Genomic DNA, 15,988 nt, shown 5'->3' with positions numbered 1-15,988 from the left:
AATGTCTTGTTTCTGGGTTTTGATTTTAAAGAAATAAAGAAAAATCACATTTCTGAACTGAAACATTTTCAAGATGTAGTCTCATAAACAATCAAATAATTCAGCTTTTGATGTTTTAAAGCAATTCAAATATTGTATAAGATTTTTCTCATATAAGAGTTCTATGCTCTCCTGGTACTCTCTATTAGGGCACATGTCTGCCAATATTTGACAACCACCTTCACTTAAGTAATAGAATAGATTTAATCAGTTTTGGTTACTGCCACAAAAATAGAATGACACTTCAATTATATTTCATTTGCACACTGAAGGATTGTCTTCCTTTGTTCTATAAAAATAATTTTTGTCTCTGCATACTGAGTTAACCAAATATAATTCTGACACATTTTTCTATAATGTTTTTGTGTTAGCCACACAATATTATTTTAATATTTTTCCCTCTCAAGGTTTATTATTCTGGAGATAACAAATTTTCATCATTCTTTTACAGAACAATACCAAGAGTCAGTGTGGATGGACTTCAGTTATCACTGTAAATGAAAGTCGGAGATGAAACTTCTCAGGTCTCTTAGAGTTTATATAAAAATTGTGGTTCTTAAAGTGTGAGTTGGGACCTATAGAGGTCCCTGGGGCCTTTCAGGGAGTCCAGTGGTCAAATTATTTTTATAATAATATTGTCTTTATTTTCTCTTTTCAATTGAATTGTCTCCTGAGTAGTCAGTGGAGTTCTCCAGGTTCCACATGAAGTGTGATAATGTAATAGGCTAAATGCAGAAGCAAATAGGAGAGTCCAGCTGAGTTCTTTTAAGTTAGATATTAAGTTAGATATTAAGGAGATTTGCTAAAAATGTAAAATAAAGTTACTCTTCTCACAGAACTGTTTTGTTTTGGAAAACATACGTACTGGCCATAAAAATATGTATGTTAACATGCAGTGTGTTTATTTTTATTTTAAAATTATTTTTAAGTAATAAATTTTGGCTATTTAAATTCTAACTACTATTTCAAGATTAAAGAAATAACGTATTTAGAATTTTCTTAGCTTTTTTTCTTATGAATTATATGTTTATTTAGCTGCTTTAAGTTTTTGTTGGGGTTTCCCAAGTTGCACTAGTGGTGAAGAACCTGCCTGCCAATGCAGAAGACATAAGAGACATGGGTTTGATCCCTGGTTTGGGAAGATCCCCTGGAGAAGGAAATGGCAACCCACTCCAGTACTCTTGCCTAAAGAATCCCATGGAGAGAGAAGCCTGGTGGGCTACAGTCTGTAGGATCACAGAGTCAGTTATGACTGACGAGACTTAGCACACATGCACAAGTTTTGGCATTTTTGTTTCTATGTGGCATCAGACTTCATCAAAATATCCTGAAAACACAATTTAGCAAATAGAAAAAGTTATTTTTAATTTTTTTTAATTAAAAATTTTTATTTTATATTGAAGTATAGTTTATTAACAGTGCATTAGTTTCCAGTATACAGCAAAGAGATTCAGTTATACACATACGTGGATCTATTCTTTTTCAAATTCTTCTCTCATTTAGGTTATTGCAGAGTATTGAGCAGAGTTCCCTGTGCTATATAGTAGGTCCTTGTTGGTTATCTATTTTATACAATAGGATTCATATGTTAATCTCAAATTCCCAATTTATCCCTCCTCCAACCTTTCCTCCTTGGTAATCATAAATTTGTTCTAGAAGTCTGTGAGTCTGTTTCTGCTTTGCAAATAAGTTTATTTGTATCATTTTTCTTACATTCCACAAGTGAGTCAAAGACAAATATGATATGATGTTGCTTATATGCAGAACTTTTCTTAGGTTTAATTTATAAGATGGAATATACCAATAAGAACAACCCATATAATCAAAATTTTCACAAGGTCCCCAACATTTTTGTAGTGCAAAGGAGTTTTGATTTCAGAAACATTAAAATTGAGAACCATTGATCTAGATCAACTTTATTTAAAGTAGAAAAAGATTATCAGTCCACTTCTTCCACTGCCATTCACTTTTACTTCCAGTATAGACTAGAATTTAAGAAAACGGACATTAGTGATCTGTGTTGAAATCATATCCTGGTCATTAGTAGCAAGAAGACTTTGGATGGCTGATTTAAATTCTGTCTCAGTTTCTACACCTGTGAACGGAGGCAGTAAATACCCACTTGGAGGTGGGATCACTGGGGTATTCAGAGAGATGTCGTGTGTCAAACACAGCACTGTGCAAGATGGTACATCATCCTCTCAATACATGGTTCTCATTGTTACTGTTTGATATGAACTACAAAGGAAAATAGAAAATTGGATGTCTTTGTTTGAAATTAGTACATTGAAAACATTTCAGATGTGTGAAGACAAATTTTCTTTAGCAAATCTTCTCACCTAAAAAGTGTAAGTTCAGTTTCACATGTTGCTGTGACCCTAAAACTGCTCTGAAAAATAAAACATGTCATGCATTTAAAAAATAACTAAAATGCAACTTAAATCTTTCAATTGCTTAACAACAAATACTTTGAAGAGAATGTCTCTTGTAAGAATAATCATTCCCCGTGTAACTTAAAATGTGAATTTTATTCATCATAATTAAAAAATAGCTTACTTGATTTTATCAACAATTAAATCTCACTATTTATTTAGAGATATTTGCTGCTGCTAAGTCACTTCAGTCCTGTCCGACTCTGTGTGACCCCATAGATATCAGCCCACCAGGCTCCCCCATCCCTGGGATTCTCCAGGCAAGAACACTGGAGTGGGTTGCCATTTCCTTCTCCAATGCATGAAAGTGAAAAGTGAAAGTGAAGTCACTCAGTCATGTCTGACTCTTAATGACCCCATGGACCGCAGCCCACCAGGCTCCTCCATCCATGGGATTTTCCAAGCAAGAGTACTGGTAGAGATATTTACAGGTTATTAATTATTTAATACTTTATATTCTTTAATTATTGACCAAGAAATACTACATTTAATTGAGAACTCTCTGGGCTAAGGTCCTATTTAGTTATTATCTGAATTAAACACCTAGACTTACGAAGTAGAATTTGAGGGCTAATATGTGATATGTGCTTAAAATAGTTCTTGGCATGTAGCAAGTGCTCAATAAACATCAGTTCAGTTCAGTTCAGTTCAGTCACTCAGTTATGTCCGACTCTTTGCAACCCCATGGACTGCAGCATGCCAGGCCTCCCTGTCTATCACCAACTCCCAGAGTTTTGGAGTTTCAACTTCAGCATTAGTCCTTCCAATGAATATGCAGGACTGATTTCCTTTAGGATGGACTGGTTGGATCTCCTTGCTGACCCAAGGACTCTCAAGAGTCTTCTCCAACACCACAGTTCGAAAGCATCAATAAACATCAGCTCTTATAAAAATTATTATTCTCTTTGCCCAGACTTCAAAGGATTTATACTTTTTCTTCACACTCTGTAAACCAGTCCCTGTGGTCCCAAAGCCCCCATAACAGATTGCTCCATTGCAAGGTAGTAAAGTTACATAATTTCTCATCTTCCAGTTCTACCAAATATATGTCTATGCATTTACCCATCTCTCCTGCAGGGACCTGTTCTGGGTGGTCAGAAGGTCTGAGTTCTAGTCCTAGCCCGACTGTCTGTGTGGTCAGGTTACCCACCAGCTCCCAGGCTCAGTTTGTCTTCTGTACACAATGAAATCATGTGATCTGAAGCACACTTCTCTGGAATAACAGTAATTCTCTGCCTCTCTTCTCCTTTCATTCCTTCTGCTCTTCCAATTCCCAAATATATTAAGAAGCAAATAAGCAAAGAGAATAAAAATGCAGGCATCAATAAACCATTTAGCATCATATGTTAAGCAATTTTGACCTGTGAAAAGCTTTTGGTGTAATGGTTTAGACAAATCATTAGGAAAAAAGAAGAATGCTTGAAAGAAGGATATGTGTTTGAAAATATAATGATTTTAAAGTTTTATGAATATAATCTCCCTGCAGAGAGAGTCACTTTCTGATGGGGGTAGGGAAAAAGAAAAACTCACCAGGTTTTCCATGGCTCAGTTATTTATTTGCTATTTTTAGCTGCAGGTTCAATTATTTCAGATGAAGAGCTAATGACAAACAGGCTGTGCATTCACAAGTTTGAAATAATAATGACATATTTTCTCTTAAAATTTCGTTGTGTCCTAAACAATGAAGAAAGATCATTCTGCTTTCCTGTACAGTGATTTTTCTTTTCTATATAGAAAACCAAGTTGCAGGAGTTTAGTATTGATGTGGAATCCATGCACCTGAACATGGATGGATTCTTGATAACCTGAACACAGCTCTAAATATTACTGAGCAATGCTTTAAAATTAATAAAAGTAATTAAATTGGAGGAGACAGCAATTTAAGTTTAGTCACACTTTTATTTCTTTTTTTCTTTTAATTTTTTTTTATTAGTTGGAGGCTAATTACTTCACAACATTTCAGTGGGTTTTGTCATACATTGATATGAATCAGCCATAGATTTACACGTATTCCCCATCCCAATCCCCCCTCCCACCTCCCTCTCCACCCGATTCCTCTGGGTCTTCCCAGTGCACCAGGCCGGAGCACTTGTCTCATGCATCCCACCTGGGCTGGCGATCTGTTTCACCATAGATAGTATACATGCTGTTCTTTTGAAATATCTCACCCTTACCTTCTCCCACAGAGTTCAAAAGTCTGTTCTGTATTTCTGTGTCTCTTTTTCTGTTTTGCATATAGGGTTATCGTTACCATCTTTCTAAATTCCATATATATGTGTTAGTATGCTGTAATGTTCTTTATCTTTCTGGCTTACTTCACTCTGTATAAGGGGCTCCAGTTTCATCCATCTCATTAGGACTGATTCAAATGAATTCTTTTTAATGGCTGAGTAATATTCCATGGTGTATATGTACCACAGCTTCCTTATCCATTCATCTGCTTCTGGGCATCTAGGTTGCTTCCATGTCCTGGCTATTATAAACAGTGCTGCGATGAACATTGGGGTGCATGTGTCTCTTTCAGATCTGGTTTCCTCAGTGTGTATGCCCAGAAGTGGGATTGCTGGGTCATATGGCAGTTCTATTTCCAGCTTTTTAAGAAATCTCCACAGTTTTCCATAGCAGCTGTACTAGTTTGCATTCCCACCAACAGTGTAAGAGGGTTCCCTTTTCTCCACACCCTCTCCAGCATTTATTGCTTGTAGATTTTTGGATAGCAGCCATCCTGACTGGCGTGTAATGGTACCTCATTGTGGTTTTGATTTGCATTTCTCTAATAATGAGTGATGTTGAGTATCTTTTCATGTGTTTGTTAGCCATCTGTATGTCTTCTTTGGAGAAATATCTGTTTAGTTCTTTGGCCCATTTTTTGATTGGGTCATTTATTTTTCTGGAATTGAGCTGCAGGAGTTGCTTGTATATTTTTGAGATTAATCTTTTGTCTGTTTCTTCATTTGCTATTATTTTCTCCCAATCTGAGGGCTGTCTTTTCACCTTACTTATAGTTTCCTTTGTAGTGCAAAAGCTTTTAAGTTTCATTAGGTCCCATTTGTTTAGTTTTGCTTTTATTTCCAATATTCTGGGAGGTGGGTCATAGAGGATCTTGCTGTGATTTATGTCAGAGAGGGTTTTGCCTATGTTCTCCTCTAGGAGTTTTATAGTTTCTGGTCTTACATTTAGCTCTTTAATCCATTTTGAGTTTATTTTTGTGTATGGTGTTAGAAAGTGTTCTAGTTTCATTCTTTTACAAGTGGTTGACCAGTTTTCCCAGCACCACTTGTTAAAGAGGTTGTCTTTTTTCCATTGTATATCCTTGCCTCCTTTGTCAAAGATAAGGTGCCCATAGGTTCGTGGATTTATCTCTGGGCTTTCTATTCTGTTCCACTGATCTATATTTCTGTCTTTGTGCCAGTACCATACTGTCTTGATGACTGTGGCTTTGTAGTAGAGTCTGAAGTCAGGCAGGTTGATTCCTCCAGTTCCATTCTTCTTTCTCAAGATTACTTTGGCTATTCGAGGTTTTTTGTATTTCCATACAAATTGTGAAATTCTTTGGTCTAGTTCTGTGAAAAATACCGTTGGTAGCTTGATAGGGATTGCATTGAATCTATAGATTGCTTTGGGTAGAATAGCCATTTTGACAATATTGATTCTTCCAATCCATGAACACGGTATGTTTCTCCATCTGTTTGTGTCCTCTTTGATTTCTTTCATCAGTGTTTTATAGTTTTCTATGTATAGGTCTTTTGTTTCTTTAGGTAGATATACTCCTAAGTATTTTATTCTTTTTGTTGCAATGGTGAATGATATTATTTCCTTAATTTCTCTTTCTGTTTTTTCATTGTTAGTATATAGGAATGCAAGGGATTTCTGTGTGTTAGTTTTATTTCTATACTATCAAATACTGTCAAATTTTTTTCCCTGATAATTATAACTATCATGGTGTAAAGTAGCATCAATGCTCTTAAAAGAGAAAATTTCACACACAAAATGCTGTATTTGCCTAATATATGTATCATCATTGGGGCTTCCTGGAACCCGGCTGAGAACGTTCTTAGGTGGGAAAGAATCTGCTTGCTAATGCAGGAGACACAGGTTCAATCCCTGGGTTGAGAAGATCCCCTGGAGAAGGAAATGGTAACGCACTCCAGTATTCTTGCCTGGGAAATCCCGTGGACAGAGGAGCCTGGTGGGCTACAGTCACGGGGTTGCAAGAGAGTTGGACACGACTAAGTGACTAAACAGCAATAGCAACGACAGGTGTCAGAATTAATGATGGAATTGTGCTTCACATTAATTGAATAACATCAGAACAATGAGCTCAGTCTTCAGCAGCAGATTTATTCTCCCTCTGACCCCCAAACAAGTGGACTCAGAGAAGCTGAGAAGTGCTGGGACTCTGAGACACTGATGCATTCAGCTGTCTGGAGGCTGGACAGCACCTGGTTGGCCATTCTAGGGCAAGCACCCTTGACCATCTGCTTACTGGAGTTCCAAACAAATATTTTAAAAATACATGTCATAATGTGGAAAGGATTTGGAAACACTGCTTAAAGAAAAATCATCCTTTCAAATGTGGTACACAGTTTCCATGGATGTGTACTGGAGATAAGGAAAGAAAAAGAAAGAGGAGCAACAATATAAAGGAAGCCAGACAAGCCCATTAGGAGAGTCTTGAGTATTCCTCAGAGAAGACTCTCCAGACCCCTACTGCAGTTCTGGCCTTTTCTAGGAAACTCAATTAAATTTTCTTTACACAAAGAGATTGTAATGTGAGCAGGTCAATTAGATTTGCATAGTGAGATGCCAAGAGTTGGGACATCCCTGGTGGTCCAGTGGTCAAGACTCCACCTTCCAATGTAGGGGGTGAGGGTTTGATCCCTGGTCAGGGACCAGGATCCCACATGCTGCACAGTGAATCCAAAAAAAAAAAAAAAAAAAGATGCCAAAGAGTTGATGAAAATGATGTTAGGGAAGAATGAAGGCAGCTACTCACTAAATACTATTACATATTTGCTCTGCAATAAACAGTGGTCTCTCTACTGTGGATGACATTTTATTCATAGAGATAACACATTCCTATAAAATGCACCTTTCTGTGTAAAGTTCTATGAGTTCTGAAGAAACCACATAGTTGTGTAACCACCATCTCAATCAAAATGTAGAACAACTGTTCAGCTTCATCACCCCCAAAATTCACGTCTGCTCCTTTTAGTCGAAAGACTACCCAAGTCCCAAACTCTGGCAGTCTGATTTGATATCTATTTCTAAAATTTGCCTTTTCTAAAATGTTGTATGTGTGGAATAATGTAGTTTGTTGCCTTTTTGTGACCTGTTTTTTTTTTCCCCCCACTGAGCGTAATGTGTTTAAGATTTATCTACATAGTTGTGGGTATTAATTTTCTTTTATTGCCAGCAGTATTCCATTTTTTGGATGTATGCATGTTTTCAAAAATATCCATTTACCAGATTAAGAATATATGAGTAGTTTCTATTTGGGGGTAAACTACCAGGGAAGCCCAAATATGAACACAGCTGCTATAAATATATGCTTACAGGTTTTTGTCTGAATTTAAGTTTTTGTTTTGCTCAAGAATGAGATTACTAGGTAGTGATGTAACTCAGTAAGAAACTGATGAACTGTCTTCTAAAGTGAATTTGCCATTTTCATTCCCATCGTCAGAGGTCAAGTTGCTCTGCATCCTTGTCAGTACCTGGCATTGTCAGTTTTTGTTTTCAAGTTTGAGCCATTCTACTTGGTGCACCATGGTATTTCATCATGGCTTACTTTCTTTTTTAAAAGATTTTTCTCCTTTTCTTAAATTAAAAATTTTAATTTAGATTCTATATTGGTTCAAGCCATATTCATCAATCATAAAGCATTAAATAGACTACATTTGATACTAACTTTGGGATATCATTTCCAAGAGAAGGATAAGCCATGCATGTTGTTTTCATTCCCTCATTCATTCATTCAATGGCTGCTTGTTGAACACCTACTGTTTTTAGAAGATGTTGCTTAGTTACTAGGCAATCGGAGGGTGGGCAAAACAAAAATAATGACAAAGCAGAGAGTTTTGTTCTCATTCTGCCAGGGGAGGACCCACCACAATCAAGTACATTTTCCATATTTATATATGTTCTGTGAAAACTACTGTGACCACTGTGATGATAAAGCCAGAGAAAGAAATGAAAATGTAAGGGATACAGTTTGAGAAAATATTTTCTGGCCTCTGTGAGGGTGACATTGAGCAGAGATCTGAAAGAAATGAAGGGCCAGCCACACACCCATCTGAAGGAAGAGCATCTCAGCAGAGATCACCAGTAAAAACAGAGGCTCGAAGCAGAAATGCGTTTGTTGATGTTGAAGAGCAGCAGAGAATCCATCATGGCTGGTGCAGTGTGAATGGTTGGGAAAGGAATGAGAAAGGGCATTTTATCTTCCACTTCCATGGCTAAGAGCACCAGATATTCTTTAACATCATGAAGTACTCTAAGTTTTAATTTAAAAAATGTTTAATTATAATTTTTGGATATTTAGTCACTGGCTCAAGTAACGCTTAATTGTTTGCTTAAATTTTTATAATAGCTTAGAACTACTCCCACCAGATACACTGAACTAGAAGTCAAAAGATTTTGTGTCACTTTACACACTTAATTTTATGTTGATTTAATCTGTGCCTTAGGGAACTTTCTGAGAACTCTGTAATCTTTTATTTTCCACTCTGGGATAATATGTTTTCATTACCTCACAGGGAAACTCTTATGCTTTAGAAAGCACACTGAACTCCAAAGAAAAGACAAAGAAACAAACTGGAAATAAAATGATTGTGTGGAGGAAAAAAGCAGCACAGAACACTCAGTGGTTTAGTCTCAGTTTCTCAGAAGATTGAATGAAATATTAAGATAACATATTCCTTTTGATGATGATTCTTCTGGCTGACTGCCTGTCATTTTGTGTATTTAGCTTCCTTTGACAAAAAGGGGAAACTGTTCTCAAAGTATGAATAATCATGTTGGCTGGATGTGAAACATTCTTTCATGACAAGGCTGACACCTAGCACAAAGTAGCAATCTTATAACTGATTGTTGCAAAAGTATTGGAAAATAATGGAGTTCTGTTAAGACCTTGGAACTAGCAATTCGCCATTGTTAAAAAGTATCAATAACCTCAGATATGCAGATGACACCACCATTATGGCAGAAAGTGAAGAGGAACTAAAAAGCCTCTTGATAAAAGTGAAAGAGGAGAGTGAAAAAGTTGGCTTAAAGCTCAACATTCAGAAAACTAAGATCATGGCATCTGGTCCCATCACTTCATGGAAATAGATGGGGAAACAGTGGAAGCAGTGTCAGACTTTATTTTTTTGGACTCCAGAATCACCACAGATGGTGACTGCAGCCATGAAATTAAAAGATTCTTACTCCTTGGAAGGAAAGTTATGACTAACCTAGACAGCATATTAAAAAGCAGAGACATTACTTTGCCAACAAAGGTCTGTCTAGTCAAGGCTATGGTTTTCCCATTGGTCATGTATGGATGTGAGAGTTGGACTGTGAAGAAAGCTGAGTGCCGAAAAATTGATGCTTTTGAATTGTGGTGTTGGAGAAGACTCTTGAGAGTCCCTTGGGCTGCAAGGAGATCCAACCAGTCCATCCTAAAGGAGATCACTCCTGGGTGTTCATTGGAAGGACTGATGCTGAAGCTGAAACTCAAATACTTTGGCCACCTCATGTGAAGAGTTGACTCATTGGAAAAGACCCTGATGCTGGGAGGGATTGGGGGCAGGAGGAGAAGGGGACGACAGAGGACGAGATGGCTGGATGGCATCACCGACTCGATGGGCATGAGTTTGAGTAAACTCCGGGAGTTGGTGATGGACAGGGAGGCCTGGCGTGCTGCGATTCATGGGGTCACAAGGAGTCGGATACAACTGAGCGACTGAACTGAACTGAACTGAACTGAAGAAGAAGGAAAGAACCTCAATAGTACCAGATCAAAGGCATTGTTGGTTTGGAAGTTTGGGAAGGAAATGGTTGACAGTGGATCCGCAATTCTTTCTTGACTATGGAGCAGAGTGGGAGGGAATACTCCCAGGGAAGAAAGAAGGTGACACTCTCATATTTCATTATAAACATACTAACCTCCAGATAAACAGCACTTCTATAGCAGTAGAGTCCTTATCTATGGGATGCTTTTAGCAATATGTACCCGGTCTAACTAAGCTTGCCTCTGGTAAACATGAAATATACTGATATATACCAGTCTTCCCTGGTGGCTCAGTGGTAAAGAATCTGCCTGCTAGTGTAGGAGCCGTAGGTTCGATTCTTGGGTCAGAAAGATCCCCTGGAGAAGAAAATGGCAACCCACTCCAATATTCTTGCCTGGGAAATCCTATGGACAGAGAAGCCTGGCAGGCTACAGGCCATGGGGTTGCAAAAGAATGGGACACGGCTTAACCACTAAGCAACAACATCCACATACTGACTTACAAGTACTTCAACAAATGTCACACGTGCAAGTATCTCTCTGAGTAGAAAATGCATGTTTCATGAACAAGAGGGCTCTCTCCTTTGAAGTTAATGTTCCCATCTATGTAATCTGGAGATTTTGTACATTATTTTGGCCCAGAGTGTATCCTAATGCGTCAAGAAATGAACTAGGTGGACAGTGTTAAATAGCTTCCTGTTTTTTTCTGGGCCACACAATTACTTGGATCCTGGAAGTTACATTGTATTTCCATGCAATCACAAGAATGGTATAGGAGCACAGAGGACAATTTAGAAGTATCAAGCCAGGCTGTTTACTTCTCCACACCACACAGATGTCAGCTGGCTGAAGAATGCTCTGAAAGGTGATCAGAGCTTTTTCCACATGAAAATGATAACCAAGTTTGAGTCTCAAGCATAAAATGCAAGAGTTACAGGAGCAGATATACTCAGTAAAGGCAATTATAGCATATTTTATAAATGGTCTGATTTAAATCACATCAAATTAGACATAAATGGAAGATAGCCGATTAATTGCTGTTTAGTTTCTATTTAGGTGCCATGTAATGCTGTCATGTTGATATGACCTGTGATGGAAACAGGATTTTTCACGTTAGGAGAAGCAAAATACAGGAAAAAAAAAAAAAAACACACATATAGGAAAATCTATAATGCACATCTGTGTGCGCTGCATGCTGAGTAGCTCCAATCATGTCTGATTTGCAACCCCATGGACAGTAGCCCACCAGGCTCCTCTGTCCCTGGGGATTCTCCAGGCAAGAATACTGGATGGGGTTGTCATGCCCTCCTCCAGGGGATCTTCCCAACCCAGGGATCAAACCCAGGTCTCCTGCATTACAGGCAGATTCTTTACCATCTGAGCCACAGGGAATCTCATAATGCATATCTAGGTCTGCCACTGACTTTGGATGATTTTTGTGCAAAGTGTACATGGTGCAGATTTGCTACTCATCAAAGGGACAGCAGGTTTGGCCACACAGCACTTGAGTATTGGTATGTGCATTTGGCCTTTGGCAATTATAAGAAAGTGGCAATTCTCATCTTGACTCTTCTCTTCTTTGCAAGATGCTGCTAGGAACAACTACCTTCTAAGATGTACGCAGAGGGACGCATACTTTGCTAAGGGACACACCTGCTTCTTGGATGCTCTTCATCCTTGAGAGGAAGAGCCCTTTCAAGATGGGCCTCCTTCTCTAGACACAGATAAAAGCCTAGTAAATGCAGGTACACACAGCAGAGACTCAGTCTCAGGGATTCATGAACCAGAAGGCCCTTAAGGAGGACTGTTTAAGATTATCTGAGTCACATTCTTCCTTCCCACTCTGCCACTGGCAGAACTGAAAAGTGAGCACTTTTATCAGAAAGGCAAGCCTGGCAGGATACAGGGAAAGTGAATCCTCTTAGGACTGGTGGGGAACAGGGGAATGTTTACTCCAGGCTACAAAGTTGAGAGGGATGCTTTTAGATGCAGGACTAAGGGGAAAGTGAGAAAAAGCAAAAGGCTAGTGATGGGAAGCAGGGATGGTAAGATATTTTAAATGCCTGCAAGGAAAAAAAGAGAGTTCTGAATGCCATATTAGATATTTAAAAAATATAGACCCCTTCCATTTTTGAATAGAGATTTTGAATAGCTAACATAAAGGTTTGGGGAAATTAAAATAATTCAAAGGAAAAAAAAAAGATCACTTGCCTGGTTTCAACAGCGCAATGTCACCTTCCATTCCACGAAATGTTCTAAGCTATTTTGAGTTTTCAGAGCCCTACTTTTTGATTGAAAAAAAAGAAAGAAAAGGCACTACAAAATCCTTCTAGGAGTTCTTCACACATAGTGGAGAGGACACTCAAGGAATTGAACTGCAGAGAAGAGAAAAAGACTAGCATATTGGAGTCTCAAACACTCTACATAGCAGTTGTTGACAGGAAGGAGAGGTGGTGTGGAATCCTGAATAGAACTCCTGACTTTTGGAATAAGAAGCTGAATCGCATTCAGATTGCAGAATGAGCCATAATTGATAGTTTTAAACAGTTTCCCACCTAAGATTACTGAATGGACATTTGCCAAAGAATAAACTCACCATGTAGCACACCTCTCTAGTTCAGAGTAGATCAGGCTGCTTTAAATGCAAGAGAAGATGAATTATCATTTCAATTTGCTTTTGCTGAGGGCAGAGGAAATGAGTCCCCACCAGAACCTCATTATCTGTGTTCTGGCCTCAGAGCAACCTTGAAGCCTTCTAGACATTAGTGTGGCTCAGGAAAGATAGATATTTCCTTAGGCAGTCAGTGAAATGACCCCCAGAGGGAATTCTGTGGCTGGCTCTTCAGATGCAACTGGGCTAAATCCGAACCTGTGAACCCAATACCTTGTCTCTAGCTCCTCTTCCCAATGACCTCAATGACTCACCACTCATGAATGTCTTGGCTCTGACAGTTCATGGTTCTGTTCAACTCTCAATGTCGTGGAAGCCTATCAACCTTGACTTCTCATGTGTCTCACCCCAGAGCCTGCTTTTCCTTCCTCCCACTTTCTGTACACAGTGTCTGCGTCTCTTCTCCCTGCTTTCCCATCCATATAAGCCACACTTCTTCTGGCATCCTAGCTTTCACTCTCATTTTTCTCTAAGGTACTGCCTTTAGAACTACTAGACCAACCATATTCAAATACCACTTTTAGGAAGACATCTATTTCTTTTCTTAAAAATCTCCCTGTTTCTTCAACGCCTCTGATTATTCCTGTAGAAGGGCGATAAAACAAGACACCTCGCTGTTTGACAAAATTTGAAGAGGCCATTCTCTGGTATCAGAAGATGCATCTGAACATCGCTAACAGGCTGCTTGATCAGAAGAGTGTTTATAGATCTGTGAGTGGGTTACATCCCAGAGAGAAAGCCTTCAACAGAAAGGTGATTATGGCCCAGTTATTCTGGCCTTGTTTTAAATTTTATTTACTTAGTTATATATATTTTAAAAGCCCTTCCTTCCTTTAAGGAAACAGCTTCTACAAAGACAGACTATTACAGCTATTTTCCATCATGTACTTCCTGGAGTTACTACTGGGGCTTTTGGCCAAGAGCAATGCAATTCTGATCAATAAATACATCTTTAGAGATAAGAATAGGATTCTGAAAAAGCCTTTCAATTTGTATGCTTGTGCATGAACACATTAATTGAATTGCTTTTGTTAATTACATGTCATCAAAAAGATATGGGCTGAGAGGAAATGTATATTACAGAGCAGGGTAAAGCATCAAGGGGCCTCCATTCTGTTCTTCCTCAGTTGTATCTGTGCCACTGTTGACAGCAAATTTCAGTCAGTTTAAAAGAGGTCAGTCAAGCCAAAGCATGCTTTTGAAGCTTCAAAGAGATGATCAGATGTCATATTAAGATCAAATCTTGCCTCTGGGAACCTGAAGTGTTTTCAGTCTGATGCCTTTGATAAGTCCAACTCTAGGGTAGATTTAATTAACATGACATAAAAAGAGAAGGATATTTGAGGTGTTGATTTTTCTCCAAAATTCTTTTTATACATTTGTTTCTACTATGTCCTGAGTAGCAAATCTTCAGTCCGTGATGTAAAGCATGAATTGAAAATGTCTTGCTATTGTGGACATACGACATGGGCTATAATGCTTTCAAGGGCCTTCCCTGGTGGCTCAGATGATAAAGAATCCACCTGCAATGCAGGAGACTCTGGTTTGATGCCTGGGACAGGAAGATCCCCTGGAGAAAGGAATGGCTACCCACTTCAGTATTCTTGCCTGGAGAATTCCATGGACAAAGGAGCCTGGTGGGCTATAGTCCATGGGGTCATAAAGAGTCAGACACGACTGAGGGACTACACTTTCACTTCACTTTCATAATGCTTCCAAATTAGAGAAAAGTCCAACAGATAATCAACAGAGTGAAGGCACACTACATCCAGATTAGTTTGTCAATTGTACTTAAACAAATTTTACCCTGTGGGCTTCTTTGGTGGCTCAATGATAAAGAATCCAACTGCTAATGCAGGAAATGTGGGTTCGATCCCTGGGTAAGGAATATCCCCCAAAGAAATGGCAACACACACCAGTATTTTTGCTTGGGAAATCCCATGGAAAGTGAAGCCTGGTGGGCTACAGTCCATGGGGTCCAAAAAGAGTCAGACATGACTTAGCAGCTAAACAACAACAACAAAAGATTATTTATTTTTTGGTTAAAAAAGAAATTAATTTTCATTAAGCATGAACTATGTACTGAAGACTTACACAAAGCTTTTGGCATATAAATATCATGTTGTTGTTGTTTAGTCACTAGGTCATGTCCAACTCTTTGCAAACCCCATGAACTGTGTGTAGCCTGACAGGATTCTCTGTCCATGGGATTTCCCAGGCAAGAATACTGGAGTGAGATGCCATTTCCTACCTCCAGAGGATCTACTTAACCCAGGAATCAGACCCCTTGTCTCCTGCACTGGCAGGCGGAATCTTTACCACTGAGCAACCAGGGAAAGTGTAGTGGAAATGGATGTCACTCAGTCATCTCCGACTCTTTGTGACTCCATGGACTATACAGTCCGTGAAATTCTCCAGGCCAGAATACTGGAGGGGGTAGTCTTTCCCTTCTCCAGGGGATCTTCCCAACCCAGGGATAGAGAACTCAGGTCTCCCGCATTGCAGGCAGATTCTTTACCAGCTGAGCTACAAGGGAAGCCCAAACTTTTAGACTCGTGATATAACTTAACTGACTCAGATGTCTTAAGGGTTGGTATGACATTTTTATAAGGCTTCCCAACCCTTAAGACATTTTGAGTCAGAGAAGTTACATCACTGGTCTAAGATCACACAGTAAAAGGAGAAACCTGAAATTTGACTCAGGACTTTGGATTCCAAGTTCAGCTTTGCTATACAGCACTTTACTGCCTCCCTTTAGATAACAGATTTTGATTTATTATAAAGAGAAAATTAAGGACATTTTACTTAGTGTTTAATAGATAAAAAAAGGATAACATTTATAATAGCTTATTTAAA

The 15,988-nt window shown here is 38.6% G+C and overlaps 1 protein-coding gene across 1 annotated transcript in view; it reads right to left on the bottom strand.

Annotated features, from left to right (window-relative positions):
* The window catches only part of SPHKAP (SPHK1 interactor, AKAP domain containing), a 185,785-nt gene that overhangs the window by 113,675 nt on the left and 56,122 nt on the right, over positions 1 to 15,988 (bottom strand). The gene's annotated exons all lie outside the window — the stretch shown is intronic.

Source organism: Dama dama, chromosome 8 (assembly GCF_033118175.1).
Source record: "Dama dama isolate Ldn47 chromosome 8, ASM3311817v1, whole genome shotgun sequence".
NCBI lineage: Eukaryota > Metazoa > Chordata > Mammalia > Artiodactyla > Cervidae > Dama > Dama dama.
This window is presented reverse-complemented; position numbering and strand designations above follow the sequence as displayed.